The following is a 23997-nucleotide window of genomic DNA, read 5'->3' on the forward strand; positions in this document are numbered from 1 at the left end:
CTGTTTCCATTTTTTCCCCATCTAAGATGGTAGGAGGGGTACAGTCATGTTTAAAATCAAACTTTACACACTCCAAAGATGCTTGCAGGGCACAAGCAAATCTTGTGTGTACCAAGGTCCCAGGGAAAGAACCCCTACAAAAGAGCCAGTTCTGCCTGTATGGGTTTGAGGGTCTCCTGCAGAGGCATGGGTCAGCAGTGGCCTGCTGCGGTGATGGGGCACTGACAGCAGCAGTCCTGGGAAGTGCAGTGAGTGGCACAAGTCCTCCTGGAGTAAGTCGCCATTAGCCCCACTAGAGAGCCACCCAGTGGGCAATCCACAAATTAGAGAACAATTCTACCTAAGAAGTTCTTGGACTGTTGCAAAACTTCTAGGGCCCACAAGAGACTTCCAAACCTGGAAATCTGGCAAAAGGACTGAGACTCCCCAAGGAATTTTACTTTGAAGGACATGGGTATTTGATTACAGAACTTCCACAGGAAAGTTCTGAAACAGAGACTCTTGGAGGGCACAAGCAAAACCTGGTGCACACCAGCACCCAAGAGAAAGGAGCAGTGACCCCACAAGGGACTGAGCCGCACTTGCCTGTGATTGTTTGGGAGTCTCCGGTGGAGGTGTGGGTCACCATGGCCTGCTGTGGGGCCAGGAGCACTGACCACAGCAGTCCAGAGAGGCATGGCATGCTGGCATAAACCCTTTTGGAGGAGTTGGATTATGCTGTGACATAATCTTAGTTATTGGTTATGGGGACAAGAGGAGAGGAGACAGATTCAGAGTGAGGGGTTGTAGCATTATTTTGTAAAGTGTCTGCCTTGTTTTCCTGCATAGATTTAAATCAAGAGGTAGGAGCGGATATCTTTCAATAAAGGGGATTCAGTTCAGTTCAGATCAGTTGCTCAGTTGTATCTGACTCTTTGTGACCCCCATGAATCGCAGCACGCCAGGCCTCCCTGTCCATCACCAACTCCCAGACTTTACCCAAACTCACGTCCATCGAGTCAGTGATGCCATCCAGCCATCTCATCCTCTGTCGTCCCCTTCTCCTCCTGCCCCCAATCCCTCCCAGCATCAGGGTCTTTTCTAATGAGTCAACTCTTCACATGAGGTAGACTCCTTATATAAGCCTATAAGTTTCAGGGGAATATAGGAGTCCAAGGTCTACATGTATATATATCCAGAAAACCCTGTCCTAAATTTTTGTATCATCTCTTTTACCTTTCAATATTTGGCCTTACCATATAAAACTTTCCTAGGCTGATACTAAGCCTTACTCTTGAGTTCTATGACTTTTATAATTAAGTCCTATGTGTGGTCTTCAGTCTATCATCCCTCCAGCTGCAGGAGTTGAAGTTCCTTTTAAAAGCTGCAAAGAGGTCCTCTGACTCTCATCAGTTCAGTTCAGTTCAGTTCAGTCACTCAGTCATGTCCGACTCTTTGCATACATGGCTCTAAATTGATGATTAATTGCCCTGGGCCTGTTATTTCATGATATTCAGAAATAGCCTCTCAATTCTTAAGTCTTTATAATTTATATTTCTTTTATAACTCTGAAATGCCAGAGATACTGTACAAGCCAGTTCATCTCCTTATTTACATGTCCTATCCCAGTTGACCTCAGTGACAGCTTTAGCAATTACACTGTTACATGCCAGAGCTATGCAAACTCCACATACCTACCACCAGCAATGCGAAGTTGTTACAAGTCAGCTTTCATGTTTCTAAATCCAGAATCTCTGATTCCATAGACTACCTTTAACACCAATCTTAGGTCTGTTCCCTTGAAAACAAAGCCCAATCAAGGGTTTCAGACAGAAGAGGACGATCTCTTCAAGACTGGGTATAAGGGTAGGAATGAAACAGTATAAGAAGGAGAAAGAATTTATCAGTAATATGGTCTCAGTATTTTGTTGCTCTTTTTAAGTCACTAAGTTGTGTCTAACTCTTTGAGACCCCACAGACTGCAGGATGGCTGACTTCTCTGTCCTTCACTATCTCCTGCAGTTTGTTCAAATTCATGTCCATTGAGTCTGTGATGAAACCTAACCAGCTCATCCTTGCCACGCCCTTCTCCTGGTTCCTTCAATCTTTCCCAGCATCAGGGTCTTTTCCAGTGAGTCAGCTCTTCACATCAGGTGGCCAAAGGATTGGCACTTTAGCTAGATTCAGGGTTGGTTTCCTTTAGGATTGACTGATTTGATCTCCTTGTTATCCAAGGGACTTTCAAGAGTCTTCTCCAGCACCACAATTCAAAAGCATCAATTCTTCAGCACTAAGCTTTATGGTCCAGTTCTCATATCTATACATGACTACTTGAAAAACCATAGCTTTGACTGTATGAACTTTTGTTGGCAAACTGATGTCTCCTGCTTTTCAATACAGTCTAAGTTTGTCATAGCATTCCTTCCGAAGAGTAAGTGTCTTTTACTTTCATGGCTACAGTCTCCCCCCAAAATAAAAGCTGTCACTGCTTCCACTTTTCCCCTTTCTATTTGCCATGAAGTGATGGGACAGGATGCCATTTTTTAGTTTTTTTATGTTGAGTTTTAAGCCAACTTGTTCACTCTCCTCTTTCACCCTCTTTTTGGGGTGAAAAAAACTAAAGATGAGGGCTCTTTAGTTCCTTCTCGCTTTTTGCCATAAGGGTGGTATCATCTGCATATCTGAGGTTGTTGATATTTCTACTAGCAATCTTGATTCCAGTTTGTGATTCTTCCAGCCTGGGATTTTGCCTGATGCATTCTGCATATAAGTTAAATAAGCAGGGTGATGATATACAGCTTTGTTTTACTCCTTTTCCAATTTGGAACTAGTCAGTTGTTCTATGTTTGGTTCTAACTGTTGCTATCTGACCCACATACAGGTTTCTCAGAAGACAGGTAAAGTAGTATAGTATTCCCATCTCTTTAAGAATTTTCCAGTTTGTTGTGATTCACACAGTCAAGGGCTTTAGTGTGGTCAATGAAGCAGAAGTAAGATGTTTTACTGGAATTCCCTTGCTTTCTCTGTGATCCAACAAATACTGGCTATTTGATCAGGAATGTGGTCTCAGCATTAGTATTAGTAATATTCCTTAGATATGTTTATTTAAACAAGGAAAACAAAAGCAAAAATAAACAAATAGGACTACATCAACTTTTTGAAAAAGCTTCTGCACAACAAAGGAAATAAACAAAATGAAAAGCCACCTACTGAACAGGAGAAGGTATTTGCAAACAGTATATCCAATAAAGGGTTACTATCCCAATATCACACCTGTCAGAATAAATACCATACAATAGACAACAAATTAAAAGTCTTCATGAGGATGTGGAGAAATGGGAAAACTTTATCCACTAGATGAGAATATAAACCAGTGCAGCCACTACGGAAACCTGGATATTCCTCAAAAAATTAAAAATAGAACTATCATATAATTCAGCACTTCCACTCCTGGGTATTTATCCAAAGGGGGGAAAAACACCAGTTTTGAAAAGATAGGTGTACCTATATGTTCATTGCAGCATTAATTATAATAGCCAAGATATGGAAACAGTCTCAGTACCCATTCACAGAAAAATGTATAAAGAAGATGTAGTATATATATATTACTCAGTTATAGAAAAATTATCAAAAAATAATGAAATCCTACCATTTCCAACAACATCATGGACCTAGAAGGTATTATGCTTAGTGAAATAAGTCAGACAAAGTCGAAGACAATAATGTGGTGAAATTTATATTTCAGAATCTACAAGATCTCACTTATGTGGAGAATCTTTAAAAACAAAAAATAAATACATGTAACAAAACAGAAACAGAGTTATAGATTCAGAGAACAAACAGTTGCCCAAAGGCAGTGAAGTGGGGGAGGAAATAAATAGATGAGGGAGAGTAAGAGGCACAAACTTCCAGTTGCAAAATAAACGAGTCAAGAATGTGAAATGCACAGTGTGGGGAATATAGTCAATAAATGTGTAATATCTTTGTATGGTGACAAGTTGTAACTAAGCTTATTGTGATTACTGTGATGATCATTTTGAAACGTATAGAAATAATGAATCACTATGCTATGTAAAAGGAACTAACATGGTGGTGTAGATCAATTATACTTCAAAAACAAACTCAGAAAAACAGATCAGACTTGTAACCAGATTGGGTCTGGAAGGAGGGAGGGTGAATTAGATGAACACAGTCAAAATCTACATAATTCCATTTATAAGATAAATAAGTTCTTGGAACTAGTTGGTTGTTCTATGGATGTATGTACACCATAAGTGTAATTAACACTGCTGTAAGTTATATGTGAAGGTTTTCAAGATAGTGAACCATGAGTTCTCATCACCAGGACTTTTTTTCTGTTTTTTAAAAATTTTGTATCTATATGAGATGATAGATATTCACTAAATTTATGATAATCATGTCACAGTGTATGTAAGTCAAATCATTATGCTGTATACCTTAAACTTATACAGTATTATATGTCAATTATATCTAAATAAAACTGAAAGAAAAAACTGTAAAGTCTAGCCTTAGGCAGAGCTGTGAAGATTTTGAAATATAAATTTCACCACAGGAGTGTCACAGTCTCCCCCCACCCCCAGGCTAGATTGCTCTCATCAGCCAAGGGCATTTTGTAATAGGGAAGAACATATCTGACTCCATGTTGGGTCTGTTTCTTTTACTTTAACCTTTGTATTCTACTGCTTTTGCTATAAATTAATCACTGAACAGATGTTGCCTATAACTTAACATATATGTAACAGCCCATCCCCAGGAAGTTTGTTCCCATGTACGCCAGAGCTGTAAGTTAAAACACCTTTGTTTAGCTCACAGGAAACATTCTAACCAGACCCATCTGTGAATGGCTGCAGGAAAGAAGAAATTAAAACATCCCTTCTGGAATCTGGCCAGAACCAGGACATATTAGCAACAATTTATTGACTTTTTTTTTCTCCTTTACCTCCTCACCTCTCTCTCTTTGTACTACGAAAGAATCTAGCATCCAAACTCAAGAAAATGTTTCTTAGGGAAACTAGCCCACCATTGTCTCAATCTGCTGGTTTTTTAAATAAATTCACTATTCTTTGCCCCAACCATTTGTCTTTCACTTTATTGGCCTGTCCTGTGGCAAGCAGTATGAGGAAGGATTAGATAACCATTTCTCAGGGTCCAGGACATGGGGGTGTGAGCTAAGAGGTGGGAGTGGGAAGAAAGCTGATACATTTGTGGCCAACACTGCCAGCAGCTGGGATAGGGGTGTAACAGCCCAGAACAGGAGATCTAGGCAGGGACCACTGCTGCTGCTGCTGCTAAGTCACTTCAGTCGTGTCCGACTCTGTGCGACCCCATAGACGGCAGCCCACCAGGCTCCCCTGTCTCTGGGATTCTCCAGGCAAGAACACTGGAGTGGGTTGCCATTTCCTTCTCCAATGCATGAACGTGAAAAGTGAAAGGGAAGTCACTCAGTCGTGTTCGACTCTTCACAACCCCATGGACTGCAACCTACCAGGCTCCTCCGTCCATGGGATTTTCCAGGCAAGAGTACTGGAGTGGGGTGCCATTGCCTTCTCCGAGGCAGGGACCACAGATTGTACTAAATTAGAAAAATTACTGACCCTGACATCAGGGAAAACTTTCAATTAATGACTCCAGATAGTTTTGTTTTGTTTTTTTTAAATAATAAGTTCATCCAAGATCTGCTTGGGCATAGAAAAATATATAATATATACAAACCTCTATATAATCAAAAGATTTATAAAGAAGTTTCATAAGATCACATTGAGGAATCAGAACACTTGTGTGCAGTAATTTATACAATGACATCAAACTGAGGACTAGAAGTTGGCATCACATAGCACTCAGCTGGAGAGGACATGCAGAACAAATCCATTTGGCTGCCAGCACAACTCCCTGCTTGTCTCCTTCAGGGGAGATGCTGCCAGCCAGCAGCAACTCAAACTCTCTCCAAATCTAGGTGAGGAACTTATAAGGTAACCAATTCAGAAAGCTAGTTCTTAAAAAATTAATTATGATTGGCTTCATCTGATGACAGATATAGAAAAGCTTCTCTTGAATCTATCAATAAATTTTAAGTGTCTAAGAAAACAATTTTTCTATTTAAAATAGACATAAATCTAAAACCACATCTACAAAAACAAATATCAAATTCTACTCACAAAGAGCAATAATCACAACTCTACCTACATGGTAATTCAACTATCAAATCTGTTTTTCACAAAACTGAATTCAAGACAGCAATTCTCCAGTATGCATGTATGTGTGTTTATTTATGCACATTAACCTCTGCTTAGTATCCCACTCCTTATAACCACAAAGCCATTTAGCATTCCTTTGGCATGACCAAAAAAGTCAATGGCTCTTATTATCAACATCTCACCATGCTAGTCCACTCCTAACAAGGACATTAGATATTTTCATCTCCTTCCTGTCCATTAAAACTTAAAGAACAAATATCTCACATTATAATGATTTTAGTCTCTGCGTTCCCTGTAAAATCTCACTAACATAATGAAAAACAGAAAAACAAATTTTAAAAATGAACCTAATATAACTTAAATGCAGAAGCCATCAATGATCAGGAAACATTAATTTTTTTCTGGAAGTTGTAAGGAGAATGACTAAAGGAAAGGTTGGTTGATGTTGATTATCCTGTTATTCAACATTAGAAAGGAAAAGAACTTAGCCTATAAAGTGAGTGGTTAGCATTCTCCAAAAGGACTCAGGAAATACCCAAGTAGTACGCGCCAGGGTGTAAAGCAGACAGCTCCTAGACAGTCTGTCTTCCAGAAGGACTGGTCACTGATAATTTTTTTTTTTTCATTTCATCTGGTGGGCAGCCTATATATACTGTGAAGTTTGTGTTTTATTATAATATGGTGTTCTTTATTATACTACAGTGAGTAAAAGAAGAGAGGGGTTTCAACATCTCAGCTAACTTGAGACCATTACAGCAAATACAAAACAAAAATAAAGACTAAGTGGAACTACAAACTCCCATAAGACACTAACCATCATTATTGCCCTCTTTCCTTCTTTTCTACGGCAACTGTACTTCGAACTTTGTTGAAAAGCCCTGAATTCCTACCAGTAGGCATTGGAGAAGAGTGATTGAAATACTGTCTAAATATTTATCTTTTTAATCAAGAAAATCAACACAGATTATTCCATATATGGTGATAGCTCATCATATGGAACTGATAAAAAAGCTTGACATTCTATGAATGAGAGTGTGTATCCTCTCTTGAATATGTGTTCTTTTTCTTTTATTTTAGTAATATCTTATATAGAAACTGACAACCCAATAGAAAGAAACTCTGACCATTAGGTAAGACTGAAAATCTTGCTTCACTCTCAGGAAAAGTGGCTCCCCATTCAGCTATATATTAGTGTAGTTCTAGCAAAGGTACAACATTCTAGGACAACTTTAGTATTATGGTCCTACTTATTTTATGTGACTGTGTTATAGCAATTTACATCTTTGAAGTTTGGTTATTTGGTTATTTACAAAGCATAAACTTCAGACATCTATTTCTGGTAATAGTGGATTAAATAACTCCTAACACTCCTGCTAAAAACTCTAGAAAAGCTGAGTAAAGATCAGAAAAAGTAGCTAAATACTATTTGAATGTACTAAAAAACTAACAAAGGATTGAAGGCCAAGATTGGAGAAGAAGCTGAGACTTAGACAGGTAAGCTTGGCGATTAGGATCACTTTTTTCCTAAGGACATCTGCTATTTCTGAAAATTTGGCTCAGAGTTCAAGGAGTGAGCAGCTTTTGTCTTAGGAGTAAGAGTGAACTATCAATACAAGTAGCTCTCTCAGGGACTGATGTATTTGTTTAACCACTCAGTTCAACTGTTTGAGACTCTTTGGATTGTAGCCTGCCAGTCTCCTCCGTATGGGATTTTCCAGGCAAGAACACTGCACTGGGTTGCCATTTCTTCCTCCAGGGGATCTCCCCAAACAGGGATAGAACTTGTGTCTCCCGTGTCTCCTGCATTGCGGGTAGATTCTTTACCTGCTGAGCCATCGGGGAAGCCCCTCAGGGATTGCTGCCCAACTTTAAATCATCTTGATCCCTGAACTTCAGTTAAGGGAATCTCAGATGGCCAGTTTCTCTGTCTGACAGAAGCAAAGGTAAATTGTCCCTGTAGAAAGTCTCATCCTGAGCTTCAGATAACTTTTTTTCCTTTTTTTAAATTTTATTTATTTATTTTTAAACTTTACAATATTGTATTGGTTTTGCCAACATGAATCTGCCACAGGTATACACGTGTTCCCCATCCTGAACCCTCCTCCCTCCTCCCTCCCCGTACCATCCTTCTGGGTCGTCCCAGTGCACAAGCCCCAAGCATCCAGTATCGTGCATCGAACCTGGACTGGTGACTCATTTCATATATGATATTATACATGTTTCAATGCCATTCTCCCAAATTATCCCACCCTCTCCCTCTCCCACAGAGTCCAAAAACTGTTCTATACATCAGTGTCTCTTTTGCTGTCTTGTACACAGGCTTATTGTTACCATCTTTCTAAATTCCATATATATGCGTTAGTATACTGTGTTGGTGTTTTTCTTTCTGGCTTACTTCACTCTGTATAATAGGTTCCAGTTTCATCCACCTCATTAGAACTGATTCAAATGTATTCTTTTTAATGGCTGAGTAATACTAACCCTAACCCTAACTTTTATAAATTTTCATCTGAGATCATTTGAGTTTTGCCTCATGAGCACCCTTTGGTATTTCTTGTAATATGAATCTGCTAATGACGAAGATCTGCTTGATTAAAAATAACTTCATTTCACTTTTATTCTGGAAGGACTTTTTTCCCTTCTAATGGAATTCTAGGCTGTTAGTAATTTTTTTCAGTGTCTTCAAGCCATCATCCCTTGTCTCCTGGTTTCCATTGTTTACACTGTAGTATCACTGATGTTCACATTTCAAGGCACCTTGAACTCCAAAAGCCATCTCAATATTCTCAGTAAGCCAATAATAAATGGATTAGGTAGACTTCTATAATAGTTGTCTCCATTCAATGTCTCCACTTCCCTAATATCCATTCACTCATCTGTCTACTGTAGTGTGAGTTCTATTCCCAACATTAGTCTGCAATTATTCTCATTAAGAATAACAGTATCTATCTTACATGTTAATGGACTTTACTGGTGGCTCAGCTGGTAAGAAACTGCCTCAAATGTGGGAGACCTAGGTTCAATCCCCGCATTGCGAAAAATCCCCTGGAGAAGGGAACAGCTACCCACTCTAGTATTCTGGCCTGGAGAATTCCAAGAGGAGTTGCAAAGAGTAGGACACAACTGAGCAACTTTAACTTTCACTTTACATGTCAAGAAACATTCAGTAATATTATTGTTCCTCAGAAGCATTGACTGCAGTCAATAACATTTTCTTTTATTCTAGATTCTCCTATAAGCATAGTGTCTTTGTCGTCCTTATCTCTGGGCATTCCTTCTTCCTCAATTTTTCAAACTCCTCTTTCCTTTTTTTGGCCATATTGACAAGTCTTTTGCTTCCTCAATGATACACAATCTTCCAGCTCTTTGTGTTAATGTCTCTCTACCTAAAAAAGTCATTCTTCCTATCCTGGCAATTTTTTTGTCAATTTAGTATCTTCTTCTTGGTTCTCAATTTAAATTCCCTCTGGAAAAAAGTTTTTTCTATATTCTCAACACTAGGTTAGGAGTTGCCATTTTTTTCTAACAACCATTGGCTATAGTAGTTACATTTTACCATTGATTACTTTTTAAATTATATTATTTATTGTTAGACTATCAACTCTAAGGGTATAGGACCACCTTCTTGTTCACTATTGAGTCTCCAAGGTCCAACACATTGTTAGCCTTTAGAAAAGTGAAGAAACTGAGTGTTAGTTGCTCAGTCATGTCTGATTCTTTGTGAACCCACAGACTGTAACCCACCACACTCCTCTGCGCATGAACCTCTCCAGGCAAGAATACTTTCAAATTAATGCACTCTATCTGGCCTTTAGATATTATTATTCCCAGTCTCTTTTCACCATTTCCTGGACAATTTCATCTATTCACACACACACACACACACACTTTCAACTGCAATGTGTTGTAGTTACATATTTATTAAACATTGTGATACAGATGAAGATAACATGCAGTTACTTAGAAAAAATGGATATAATGACTTAAATTGTGAAAAACATAGTTACCTATTTGTAACATAAATATTCATTTGTTATACTTTCAATATTTGTTATAGTTTCAGCATTTGTTACATAAACAAATCTGTAATTATAAGATAATGCCCACATCGTAACTCATTATCTTCCATATTTCTACATGCTTACCTGTTATCTTCAAAGCCATGAGTCTCAGATTCCTCATTATTAAAATATGAGTAATGATATCACTACCCAATATTTAGTCCCTTTTTTTTCCTTTCAATTTAAATATTCCACAGAGAACCTTGGTTACTCTGCCAAACACATGATTCATTAACTTGATTACATCACCAAACTTTCACCCTGTTTTTTGTTTTTGTTTTTTTTCTGTAAACTGCATCATTGTTATGGACTAAAATGTGTTTCTCCCAAATTCTTATGTTGAAGCCCTGTCATTGTGACTGTATCTGGAAACAGAACCTTTAAAAGGGTTATTAAGGTTAAATGAGGTCATAAGGGTGAAGGCCTAATCCATAGGCCTTTTACAAGAACAAGTATCTTTATAAAAAGAGGAAGAGACACAAGGGATGCACATGTCCACAGAAAAGGTCATGTGAGGACACAGTGAGAAGCCAGCTGTCTACAAGCCAAGGAGAGAGGCCTCAGGAGAAATTGACTCTGCTGGTACCTTGATCTGCACTTCCAGGCTCCAGAAGGCTGAGGCACTATATTACTGTTGTCTAAACCACCTAGTATGTGGTATTGTGTTGTGCTACCTTTAGTAGACTACAGGCCTTTCTCCCTTAACCTTGGTATAGAGATTTATCTAAGATTCTTGTCAATGTATTCCTTTTAAACATGGCTTTATTTTGCATTTTTGTATTTATCCCCACTTTATCTACTTAGGTCCAAATTTCTTCATCTCCCTGAGCTATAAGCCCTCTCCTAATTGTTCTCTTTCATCTTCAGTGTTGGTCCCCTTTATTTGGCACTCAACCTCCTATCTAAATGATCTTTCTACAGAGCAAAGATGATTGTGATCGAATTACCTCCCTCTCTTGAGCCTCTAATCTTCATGAGCTACAGGACAAGGGACAAATGCCTTACTTTGACATATGTGGTCCCTTAAAATTGGAACCAAACTGAACTATGTAGCCTTTCTCCATTACTGTTTTTCCAGGCTCCAGCCACATGAAAAAAGTCACAGGCTAGCCAAGCTTCGTGTATTGAACTCTACTGTTTCCTTATTCCTCTCTTGACTCAGTGAAGCTTTCCCAACATACTTGGACAGAAAGGCTGTTCCCTTTACTACATGGTCAACACTGTTTACTCTTTTATACATAGCCGTGTTATACATTCATAAACTATAGTGAATACATTTATATGGCCAACTCACTAAACTGCGAATCTTTGAGAACAAAAACAGTATGTAATTCATATTCATATTTTGTATATTTAACATTGGGACTGACCATGGTATTTGACAATCAGTATTACATAAATAAATATATAAAATAATAAATTAATGATATTAAAGCATAACTCAATTTTTGAACCTGAAAGTCTTTGAAGAATTCTACTAGTATACAGTGAAGTTTGGACTTCTTATTTAAGTATTCATGATACTCTCCACTGGACAAAACCAATACTTTTCTATCTTCATGACTATGTTTGTAGTGAGCCCACATTCAGTTCGAGTTCAACATTATCTCCCGTAAGCTAGAAATAACTACATTTAAGTTTGTCTTCATAATAGAATCTATTGCTATCTAATAATATAATTATTTATTAGTGTGTGCTAACATCTCTTTTAAACTTTAAGATTTTTCATGTAAAATTTCATAACTGAATCATCTGAGAAGAATTAATACCTAGTCCTGTTCAGAAACCAGACTTTCAGTAAAAACACCGTGACATCCACTTATGAGTATTTGTTGAGTACCTCAGTCGCTTTCAAAAACTTTGTTCATAAGCCTTCACATTTAAAAAATGTGTGCATACAATCATATTGTTTAATTATTTGAAAAAAAAAGCACGTATTGATATACTAATATATTACATGGATTTAGTAGAACCAGAAAAATGTAAAAAGAAACTAAAGATAATATCATGTATGAAACGAGTTGCCAGTCCAGGTTCGATGCACGATACTGGATGCTTGGGGCTAGTGTACTGGGATGACCCAGAGGGATGGTATGGGGAGGGAGGAGGGAGGAGGGTTCAGGATGGGGAACACATGTATACCTGTGGTGGATTCATTTTGATATTTGGCAAAACTAATACAATTTGTAAAGTTTAAAAATAAAATAAAATTTAAAAAATAAATAAATTGAAAAGCGGGAAAAAAAAAAAAAGTAAATATAAGTGGAAGTCATTGAATTTTCTCCAGTATCTGACTAATTTATGTTTCTGTATGCTTTGTGGGGTAAGCCCTTCTTTGGAGATCACTAACAGATTATTCTCATTATAACACAGGAATTATCAATAACCTTCACTAGTACTGCTTTAATAATCTAGTGTTGTTGAGAAATGGGCATTCTGCATAGCTTCAGTTCAGTCCAGTTCAGTTGCTCAGTCGTGTCCGACTCTTTGCGACCCCATGAACCGCAGCATGCCAGGCCTCACTGTCCATCACCAACTCCCAGAGTTCACCCAGACTCACGTCCATCGAGGCAGTGATGCCATCCAGCCATCTGGTCCTCTGTCATCCCTTCTCCTCCTGCCCTCAATCTTTCCCAGCATCAGGGTCTTTTCAAATGAGTCAGGTCTTCCCATCTGGTGGCCAAAGTATTGGAGTTTCAGCTTCACCATCAGTCCTTCCAATGAACACCCAGGACTGATCTCCTTTAGGATGGACTGGTTGGATCTCCTTGTAGTCCAAGGGACTCTCAAGAGTCTTCTTCAACACCACAATTCAAAAACATCAATTCTTAAGCACCCAGCTTTCTTCACAGTCCAACTCTCACATCCATATATGACCACTGGAAAAAAACCATAGCCTTGACTAGACAGACCTTTGTTGACAAAGTAATGTCTCTGCTTTTTAATGAGCTGTCTAGGTTGGTCATAACTTTCCTTCCAAGGAGTAAGTGTTTTTTAATTTCATGGCTGCAGTCATCATCTGCAGTGATTTTGGAGCTCAGAAAAATAAAGTCTGACACTGTTTCCACTGTTTCCCCATCTATTTCCCATGAAGTGATGGGACCAGATGCCATGATCTTAGTTTTCTGAATGTTGAGCTTTAAGCCAATTTTTTCACTCTCCTCTTTCACTTTCATCAAGAAGCTTTTGAGTTCTTCTTCACTTTCTGCCATGAGGGCGGTGTTATCCGCATATCTGAGGTTATTGATATTTCTCCCAGCAATCTTGATTCCAGCTTGTGCTTCCTCCAGCCCAGCGTTTCTCATGATGTACTCTGCATATAAGTTAACTAAGCAGGGTGACAGTATACAACCTTGACGTACTCCTTTTCCTATTTGGAACCAGTCTGTTGTTCCATGTCCAGTTCTAACTGTTGCTTCCTGATCGGCATACAGGTTTCTCAAGAGGCAGGTCAGGTGGTCTGGTATTCCCATCTCTTTCAGAATTTTCCACAGTTTATTGTGATCCACACAGTCAAAGGCTTTGGCATAGTCAATAAAGCAGAAATAGATGTTTCGCTGGAACTCTCTTGCTTTTTCGATGATCATGTGGATGTTGGCAATTTGATCTCTGGTTCCTCTGCCTTTTCTAAAACCAGCTTGAACATCTGGAAGTTCATGGTTCACATATCGCTGAAGCCTGGCTTGGAGAATTTTGAGCATTACTTTACTAGCGTGTGAGATTAGTGCAATTGTGTGGTGGTTTGAGCATTCTTTGACATTGCCTTTCTTTGAGATTGGAATGAAAACTGACCTTTTCCAGTCCTGTGACCACTGCTGAGTTTTCCAAATTTGCTGGCATATTGAGTGCAGCACTTTCACAGCATCATCTTTTAGGATTTGAAATAGCTCAACTGGAATTCCATCACCTCCTCTAGCTTTGTTCATAGTGATGCTTCCTAAGGCCCACATGACTTCAGATTCCAGGATATCAGGCTCTAGGTGAGTGATCACACCATCGTGATTATCTGGGTCATGAAGATCTTTTTTGTACAGTTTTCCTGTGTATTCTTGCCACCTCTTCTTAATATCTTCTGCTTCTGTTAGGTCCATACCATTTCTGTCCTTTATTGAGCCCATCTTTGCATGAAATGTTCCCTTGGTATCTTTTATTTTCTTGAAGAGATCTCTAGTCTTTCCCATTCTATTGTTTTCCTCTATTTCTTTGCATTGATCACTGAGGAAGACTTTCTTATCTCTCCTTGCTATTCTTTGGAACTCTGCATTCAAATGGGTATATCCTTCCTTTTCTCCTTTGCTTTTCACTTCCCTTCTTTTCACAGCTATTTGTAAAGCCTCCTCAGACAGCCATTTTGCTTTTTTCCATTTGTTTTTCTTGGAGATGGTCTTGCTCCCTGTCTTCTGTACAATGTCATGAATCTCCATCCATAGTTCATCAGGCACTCTGTCTGTCAGATCTAGTCCCTTAAATCTATTTCTCACTTCCACTGTATAGTCATAAGGGATTTGATTCAGGTCATACCTGAATGGTGTCGTGGTTTTCTCCACTTTCTTCAATTTCAGTCTGAATTTGGCAATAAGGAGTTCATGATCTGAGCCACAGTCAGCTCCCGGTCTTGTTTTTGCTGACTGTATAGAGCTTCCCCTTTTTTGGCTGCAAAGAATATAATCAATCTGATTTCGGTATTGACCATCTGGTGATGTCCATGTGTAGAGTCTTCTTTTGTGTTGTTGGAAGAGGGTGTTTGCTGTGACCAGTGCATTCTCTTGGCAGAACTCTATTAGCCTTTGCCCTGCTTCATTCTGTACTCCAATGCCTTATTTCCCATGTAATGGAAGTTTAACCCATTACAGGAAAGGAATCTGGCCAACTGCCTCATTGAATCCCTACTACATGTCAAACATTATGGCGCATGCTTTGTGTCCATAATCTCATTTAATTCTAAAACCAATCCTGCAAAGTATCTTTAAGTCTGTCTTACAAATAAGAAAACAGATTTTCAGAAGATTAAACATTCATGACAGTAATAAACAAGGCACAGGATTTGAATCCACATTTGTCTAATCTTATACCTTAAAATCGGAGAAGGCAATGGCACCCCACTTCAGTACTCTTGCCTGGAAAATCCCGTGAACGGAGGAGCCTGGTGGGCTGCAGTTCATGGCGTCGCTAAGAGTCGGACACAACTGAGAGACTTCACTTTCACACATTGGAGAAGAAATGGCAACCCACTCTAGTGTTCTTGCCTGGAGAATCCCAGTAATGGAGCCTGGTGGGCTGCTATCTATGGGGTCGCACAGAGTCAGACACGACTGAAGTGACTTGGCAGCAGCATAATTTAAAATATCCAGTATAAATTCTTTCTAACACATCTAGTCACAGCAACATTGGTTTTAATTTTAATTTTCTATCTAAAATTTTATGTTAAAATAATCAAACATATCCTTTTCTTTTTAGACTCATGGATTTGACCTCTCTTGACATTGTCTTCACCCTGGCCTGGCTTGTGTCTGCAGTCTACACAGGCATGGAGGACGAGGAAGGAGAGGAGCCCTAGTTCACAAACACTGATTTCAACAGTGTAAGAGTATCCTCATGCCCTCTGCACTGATGAAATTTCATGTTGTCAACTCCCTTTCACATCATCTGTCCCATTGTCTTACATGCAAAACAATGCATATGGCATATGCAGTGCTTCTTTTTTGCAAAATAAATTCATGAATTAAAAGTTAAAGCAGATAACCTTACCTTCTTGAAAATTATATTGCTATAATTTTCTCATCCATGTCTGTTGAGCTTTGAGCATCAGTTATAATGGGTTATGTTATTTTTGCCTATATAAACTAATAATAGTCATCTTTATAACTTTCACTTCCTCTTCTAGATTACTTATTTCAGATATTACGATGGAACATTTGAACATGTTTGCAAAATTTTAGCACAATATTTTAAAGAACTTTATCATTAGAACATAGAACTTCAGAAAATATAATATTAAGTCAAAATTTTCTTCAAATTATTCTTAAAGATCTACTTTTTAGCAAACAATTTTAGGCAAAAGCAGCATTAAACTTACACGCAAATCTTAAGAACTACAATGATATTTAAAAGTCTAATAATGCATGATACTGGATGCTTGGGGCTAGTGCACTGGGACGACCCAGAGGGATGGTATGGGGAGGGAGGAGGGAGGAGGGTTCAGGATGGGGAACACATGTATACCTGTGGTGGATTCATTTTGATATTTGGCAAAACTAATACAATTATGTAAAGTTTAAAAATAAAATAAAATTTAAAAAAAAAAAAAAAGTCTAATAAGAATTTCTCAAGAAATATGTTCTGAAAAAACATACTAGGTTAAAAATAGTAAATATTACCTCACATTTGTAGAATTGTACAAATGTTAGCAAAAGAATATCATGACTACCCTTAAATGGGTTTATGAAAATATTATGAGGATAATAGTAGTAGTAGAAAGAAAACAATAGTATTATATATTTGGATGTGCTTATTCCTGACATTTTATTTAAATGGTGAAATTAGCCCACATAAATAATACTGTATTCAGATTTAAGACATTCAATTCTCAACTAATTGCCATGATCAGATCAGATCACATCAGTCGCTCAGTCGTGTCCGACTCTTTGCGACCCCATGAATCGCAGCCATGATAAATTTAGGCAAATAAATGGCAAATAGGGTGAGTCTCAACATTATTAAACAATTCTTTAAAAAGATTATCCAAAATTTCAAAAATTATTCTATAGCTTTGTAATTTCCTACTACTGCTGCTGCTGCTAAGTCGCTTCAGTCGTGTCCGACTCTGTGGGACCCAGTGGACAGCAGCCCACCAGGCTTCCCCGTCCCTGGGATTCTCCAGGCAAGAACACTGGAGTGGGTTGCCATTTCCTTCTCCAATGCATGAAAGTGAAAAGTGAAAGTGAAGTCGGTCAGTCGTTTCCGACTCTTAGTGACCCCATAGACTGCAGCCCACCAGGCTCCTCTGTCCATGGGACTCTTCCAGGCAAGAATACTGGAGTGGGGTGCCATTGCCTTCTCCATAATTTCCTATTACTTATACTCATATTTCTCTATTATTCATGCTCTCCATCAGATGCTAATTAGAAACTCCTGAGAGTTTATTTACTTACTTTTTGCTTCAAATGTTTTGTTTCTTAACTTGTAGTTGGAAGACACTATTGGCATATTGTCTCTTTACATATATTCTTCTCTTTCTTAGGAAGAGGACCCTCAAGTTTGTGTATACAACCTCCTGGGTATGTCCACAGGGATTGAGGGTGCCATGTACCTTATTTTTTCCCACTGCTTTGTGGAGCGCATAAGTGGCAATGAGCCAAACGTAGGAAGGACTCAAGTGAGGTCGCAAACAGAAGCAGCTTTGGGTCTTGGCACTGTGAGTCTTCATTCTCGCTCTGGATGAACTCTTTTTCTTATGTGAAATAAGCCTCATCCAGTTCAAACACCTATTAGGGGTTTCCTATACAGAATTCTTCTTCTTTTTTTTTTTTTTTTTTGGTCCTTAAAATTACTGGTAGAGATAGAAGCTGCCTTTTCAAATGAGAACCAGTTTTACAGAAACACAAGCTCGCAGCAGTTAAGAGTTAAATAGATTTTTCTTAGTTTAGAATACCAAAAAAAAGGAGGGGGAGGGGACAAGAAGCTACATTTATAGATGCATTCCAAAATTTGCTAATTAAGCACATGCTTATTTGAGATTTAAAATGTCAAGTTTACTGCCATAAATTGAAATGTAGAGAAAAATAAATCATAGTCCCTCTTAAGCATATTATTGTCTAGCTGAGAGGACACACGAATTGTCAAGCATTAATTATTCACTTATTCACTTTTTCATTCATTCAAACGGTAGTATGGGCACACTGCATTATGGAAGTACAGAGTAAAAGTTACTAATTCACTCTGGTAGGTGAAAAGACTCTTCTTTTTAAAAATAGCACCCAGAGTGAATTTTGGAATGTGAGAAAGAATTACTCAGGAGGAATTGTTGAGGAGGCACAAGTAAAGAGCATTTGGGAGAGGAATTCTGGCTGTTTGCATTTTATCTAGATAGTTATCAGCTTATAGTTGATGACTCAAGTAAGATAAGAACTGAAAAGTCTTTATTACACCGGGAAGTTAAGTGGAGTGCCTGAAGGTGGCTAAGATCACAAGAGCAAGTGGGAGGGCATCACAAGGGCAAGTGGGAGGGCATCACAAAACCAGATTGCTACAAATTGTTGGCTGAGGAGTAGATGGGCACAACAATAAAGAGTAGATTTCTATTTTAGGATGCTTGGTTGTGAAGAAGGCATACCTACACCATTCAATCTTTCAGCGAAATAAGTTTGGTGTTCTCATCAGTGGATGGATTTTGTAAAAGAACTTAGCTCTGCTGTTATGAATAACATCAGGACTGCAACTGGAAACTGCAATTCTTTCCTTTCAATTTTGTATTATGACTCACCTTGACATTATGAAGCATCTTCTCCAATACTAGAAGACATGCCTCTAGAATGGTGCTTGTTGTTGTTCACTCAGTCGAGTCCAACTCTTTGTGACCTCATAGGCTGTAGCCCATCAGGTTCCTCTGTCCATGGGACTTTCCAAACAAGAATACTGGAGTGGGTTGTCATTGCTACCAGAATGTAATGATAATCTAGAAGGCTACTGACATCAGTATAACCTGCTTGACTTTTCATTGCTGAGTTTTGCTACTGTAATGTATACATAGACACCGCAGCAACTGGATGTTAAAAGAGATAACTAAATCTGCAAACAATCGTAACAGAGAATGGATAAACAAGAAGGTCCTACGGAACTATATTCAATACCCTGTGATAAACCAAAATGTAAAAGAATATGAAAAAGAATGTATATATGTGTATATGTGTGTGTATATATATATATATATGAGTCACTTTGCTGCACAGCAGAAAATAACACAACATTGAAAATCAACTATACATCAGTGGAAAAAAAGAGCAATATAGCTAAATCTGAACAGCTATTTACTCTTTAACTCTTTTTTCCCTTTACTTTCTACAGATGTCAATAAACTATGGCCTCCAAGTGAAATCTAACTTACAGCCTGTTCTATGACTAAAACTGAGAAAGATTTTTACAATTTTAAAGGACTAGAATGACAATATCAAAAATATGCCACCAAGATTTATATAGTCCACAAACCTGGAAATATTTACTACCTGGTCATTTGCAGTGAAAATCTATCAACTTCTTTCCTAGAAAATGGTACAGTTATCCTACTAGCTCTGCTCAATCCTTTTCTTGCTCAATTTCATCTGATTTCAAGATGACTCAATTGTTTAAGTCTTTAAGACTAGTCCCCATTTCTAATCAGTCACTTTATTGACTGATACTCAGTTCTTCTGTTTTTTTCCTATATCACTTACCTTCTATCTACTTTCCATCCTGTGTCTCCTGAAATCCTTGACCTTAGCATAGAGGAGCTTGGTATTTAGTAACCTAATGCAAAAAAAAAAAAAAGAGTATTTTTTGCTGGTGACTATTTACAAAGTATCACAAATGTAATCCTCAAGTATTCATCTTATTATTACTGCTTATTAAGGTCAAAAAACCAACAAACGAAAGTTGAAAAAGATTTCCTCCCTATTCATGCCTTTCCTCTTATCTAGCTACTGTTCCTCCCTCCTTTTTCTTAATTTCACTCCTTATATCTTTGACTTTCATTATCCTAATTACCCCTAGTCCAATCACTTGTTAATGATTATCTCAACTCCAGGTAAATGAAGAAATTCTTAATTCTTTTTTACTCAAGTTTCTGCACATGCATGTTTGAAATGTCAAATGTAGTCATGTACATCTCTTACTGCTACTGCTAAGCCATTTCAGTCATGTCCGACTCTGTGAGACCCCATAGACAGCAGCCCACCAGGCTCCGCTGCCCCCGGGAATCTCCAGGCAAGAATAGTGCAGTGGGTTGCCATTTCCTTCTCCAATGCAGGAAAGTGAAAAGTGAAAGTGAAGTCGCTCAGTCGTGTCCGACTCTTAGAGCTTTCTAAATTACTATTCAGTTTTTAAAGGTGAATCAAAGGTACAGAAAAGTGACCTGGACATTTTCCAAAATGAGCGTTCTACTCTTTTCAGATAGTAGACTTGGTAACTGCCAATGATCAACATAAAGAAAAAGAGCTACCACAACAGTTTCCCATTTTTTAACCTCATTATTTCAAGGAAAATGATAAAATACACTTAACCTTTTCCTCAGTATATAACATTAGACCATCTAAAACACAGTATAATTTACAGACCTTTGAGGAGCTAAGTATGGAGACAGCAAGGTCTTCGATTTATCTTTTGTGTTATCACCAAGTTGTTCTCACATTTCAAAGACTTCCTTTAAGACTATTTAGCATTATCTTTTTCAACTATTTTTTTACTTATTAATGCTCAGAATTTATGTGTGTTTTTCTCAGACTTTTCCATTGTCACAGTTTTGTATAAATGACAGGGCAATGTGGTCCAGAAAAGTCCAACACTGTAAGTATTATGAAAAAAAGTTTGTTGTGCAATGTTCTAACATCTACCTACTCCACAGAGGCAAAGATGAGTTCTCTCATTATTGAAGTAATATAAAATATATTCTGGTTATGCAAAAATAAGAACTTCAAGCCTGAATGGCAACAACATTTCTATGTAATGAGCCTGTTTACATATACCAAATTTAAATGTCTTAGGTTTTCTACTGGTATTTTTTACAGGCTAAATCAAACCCTAAGGATGTAATCAAATTAAAAAGATTAGTGCTCATTAATAAGCTGGCAGTAATATTTCATCAAAAGTTTGCTAAGTCTCTCTGCAAAACCAATAGATAAAAGCAAGCAGTGCATAAAAGTGTCTATTGCATTAAAACATGACGAAAATAATATTTCTTAACATTGCCAAAAAACCATCGATTTCTGAAGATCATACCAGTTCCCATTGCATAGGCCAGTAAGGGTCATTAAACACCAATGGGTCTCTGAGTCCTTCTTCAGAGTCAATGACATTGTAGACTTCACTCGGGATCTCATTTTCCTCCACACAAGGTCTGCAGGGCAAAAAAGGCAAATGAACTATGAAAAATATAATCACTGCTTTTACTGTAGCTTTTTTTGTCATAAAAATTCCATTTATTTAAATTCCATTAAAAAGCACATTTGGCTGCCGAGAGCATAAATATATACTTTTATTATACTTAGCATTTTTCATTTTCAAAAAAATTCTGACATTTGTTTAGATAAAAATGCTAAAATATTTTCCAACTACCTGTTTTAGCTAACCACTTTCTACATGTTTGTTGCATATAATAAATGCTGGAAAAGCAAGTGATTTAGAATGCAGTTCAAAATGTGTATATATTTCCCATTAGAAGTTATCAGCTTATATTGATCATTATCCTTACTATGTCATGTGCCTGTCAGTATGACTTTTCCCAAAATACAGCTCTTAGAGAGTGATTTAAATTACTTGAGCTACAGTAGAAAACATTTTTTTAAACTCATTTATCTAATTGCTGTGATATATTTAATAAATCATTAACTAAGCAAGTGACAGTGTTAGACATTCAGGAAGGCTCTTAAACACCAAATTCTCCTTAAGACAAAACTATAACATGGCCATTCACATCTACCTGTGCAACTTGGAAGACTACCAAAACCAAAGTTGGGGAGTAATAATGAATTAATAACACTGACAATACTTTTGTCTTAGAAGTAAATTTAAATTTAGTAAAATTAAAGGTGAAATCAAACCATCAAATACTAGTCATTCTTATTTAGAAATATATACAAGATTAAACAAAGATTATAAATTTATTAAGAATAGAAATTATATGTATATATAATTTCTATTCTTAATAAATTTGTACCTATGTGTACAGGTCTGAGACTATAATGAAATTATATATATATATGTATCATATGTATGTGTATATATATATGTATATAATATACACATATATATACATAATTTCATTATAGTCTCAGATCTGTACACATAGGTGTCTGGGAATTATTTGACAATTTATAATCACAGTACTGAAATGGAAAAACCAAGTAGCAGCATTTACATAAGAGGATATGTCTACAAAGCTCATTTGCAAAAATAATAAGCTAGAAACAACTTAAGTGTCCATCGACATGAAATTGTTCAAAAGTCATGCTATATTCACATGATGAAATACTATTTAGCAGGGAAAACAAATGATCTATAGGTGTCAAATGGATTCATTTGGATAAATTTCAAAAATTGTAAGTAGTGAACAGAAGACTATGTATGCTGTGTTATTATTTATATAAAGTTTTAAATCATCCCCAAACAAGTTTTTTAATTATATACAGATATAATATATAGTGTATACATAATATACATATACAAACATACATCTAATATATGAAGCTAAACATACTTAGGAGAATCTTTTGAAGAAGGCAAGGAAGGGAGTAGTTTTAAGGGCAGGGCACACAGAGTAATCAAACTCTAGTAATTTATTCCTTTGAAAAACCTGGAGAAATTATGACAAAATGATGATGTTAACAAATATACTGTGTGTCTATTAAACATTTTATTGGAGTGTATATTTTATGTGTATTTGGAGTCTGTTATAATGAAGCACAATACACATCTACAAACAAAATTAGTGAAACCTGGTTATTATATTAAAAAGCCAAAAAAATGGCTCTGTACATTAGCTCTATGTTGTCTATTTCTTCACAGTAGCCTGGGACTGTGATCCAAAGCCCACCAAAAGATCCCAAATTTTTAAACATCCAGTTGTTTTAAATGCATCCCAAATAAGCAGGTTTTAGCTTTGCAGAGCCTTCCTGCTTTGCATACCACAAAAAACTGCACCCAAGATCTTCTAAGCATAGATCAGATAAACTCTGTGGCTATAAAAGAAAGACCCCAAACTGCTGCTGCCCTTCAGAGCTCTCTGACCCAGAGACTCTCCATCATGCTGTCAGCAACATCATCTAGACAGGCACCCCCTCTTAGATTCTCCTCTTTGATTCTCCTCGCCCTCTTCCTCTTCTAGGTATGCCCAGCCAACACTTCTGGAAGGTCTCCTGCTGTGAGGGACAGTCCCCAAGTGCAAACCCGTCAAATCTCTACCCAAATAAAACTCACTGTGTGCTACTGCCACCTCATGGTCATGTCTATTTCTCTGCTCAGCCCCCAAATCCCTCGAACTCAATACACCAGGGGAAAGGACTGAAAAATATATCAGAGTAAGTTTAGATTCTGTTATCTGCTTCAGCCCTTTCAGAAGTTAGAAGGGTTCAAATAACATCAATCTAGCTGAACATGCCCAGTCTTTGTCAAGAAGAGGCTCCTGATTTTTCCAGTTATTAACTATGAGTTTTCAGAAAAATACTTGAACCTTTTGGATGGCTATTTAAAGGACTAGTAGATTGTAGCATGGAGCATGGTGTTCACAGGGACATGTGGCACCTCTCAACCTGCCCTGTTGCTCGCACTGTGAAGCCCTCCTCCCTCCATCATTGCGATGACCACCAGGTCTGTCAAGCATCAAAAGGACAGCATTTGAAATTTACATAATAGTAAATTTAAGTGCAAGAGGAGAAAAGGAAGCTTTGTCAAAGGTAAAAACTTAAAAATTCTAAAGTGATGACAATAAACGTGGAGTATAAGAAAGCATAAAGAAGTAAAGTAGTAAAAATTAACAAGTGGGAGTTAATCCCTAA

General features: G+C 37.4%; 1 long non-coding RNA gene across 1 annotated transcript in view; it reads right to left on the reverse strand.

The window, feature by feature from the left end:
* LOC133254427 (uncharacterized) overlaps window positions 1-19061 on the reverse strand; it is a 108537-nt gene extending 89476 nt beyond the window's left edge. Inside the window, exon 1 of the long non-coding RNA XR_009738670.1 lies at window positions 18738-19061. This is a non-coding gene — a long non-coding RNA (uncharacterized LOC133254427). The remainder of the gene's footprint in view (window positions 1-18737) is intronic.
* Window positions 19062-23997: the final 4936 nt, after the last annotated feature.

The sequence above is a fragment of the Bos javanicus genome, chromosome 9 (assembly GCF_032452875.1).
Source record: "Bos javanicus breed banteng chromosome 9, ARS-OSU_banteng_1.0, whole genome shotgun sequence".
Classification (NCBI taxonomy): Eukaryota; Metazoa; Chordata; class Mammalia; order Artiodactyla; family Bovidae; genus Bos; species Bos javanicus.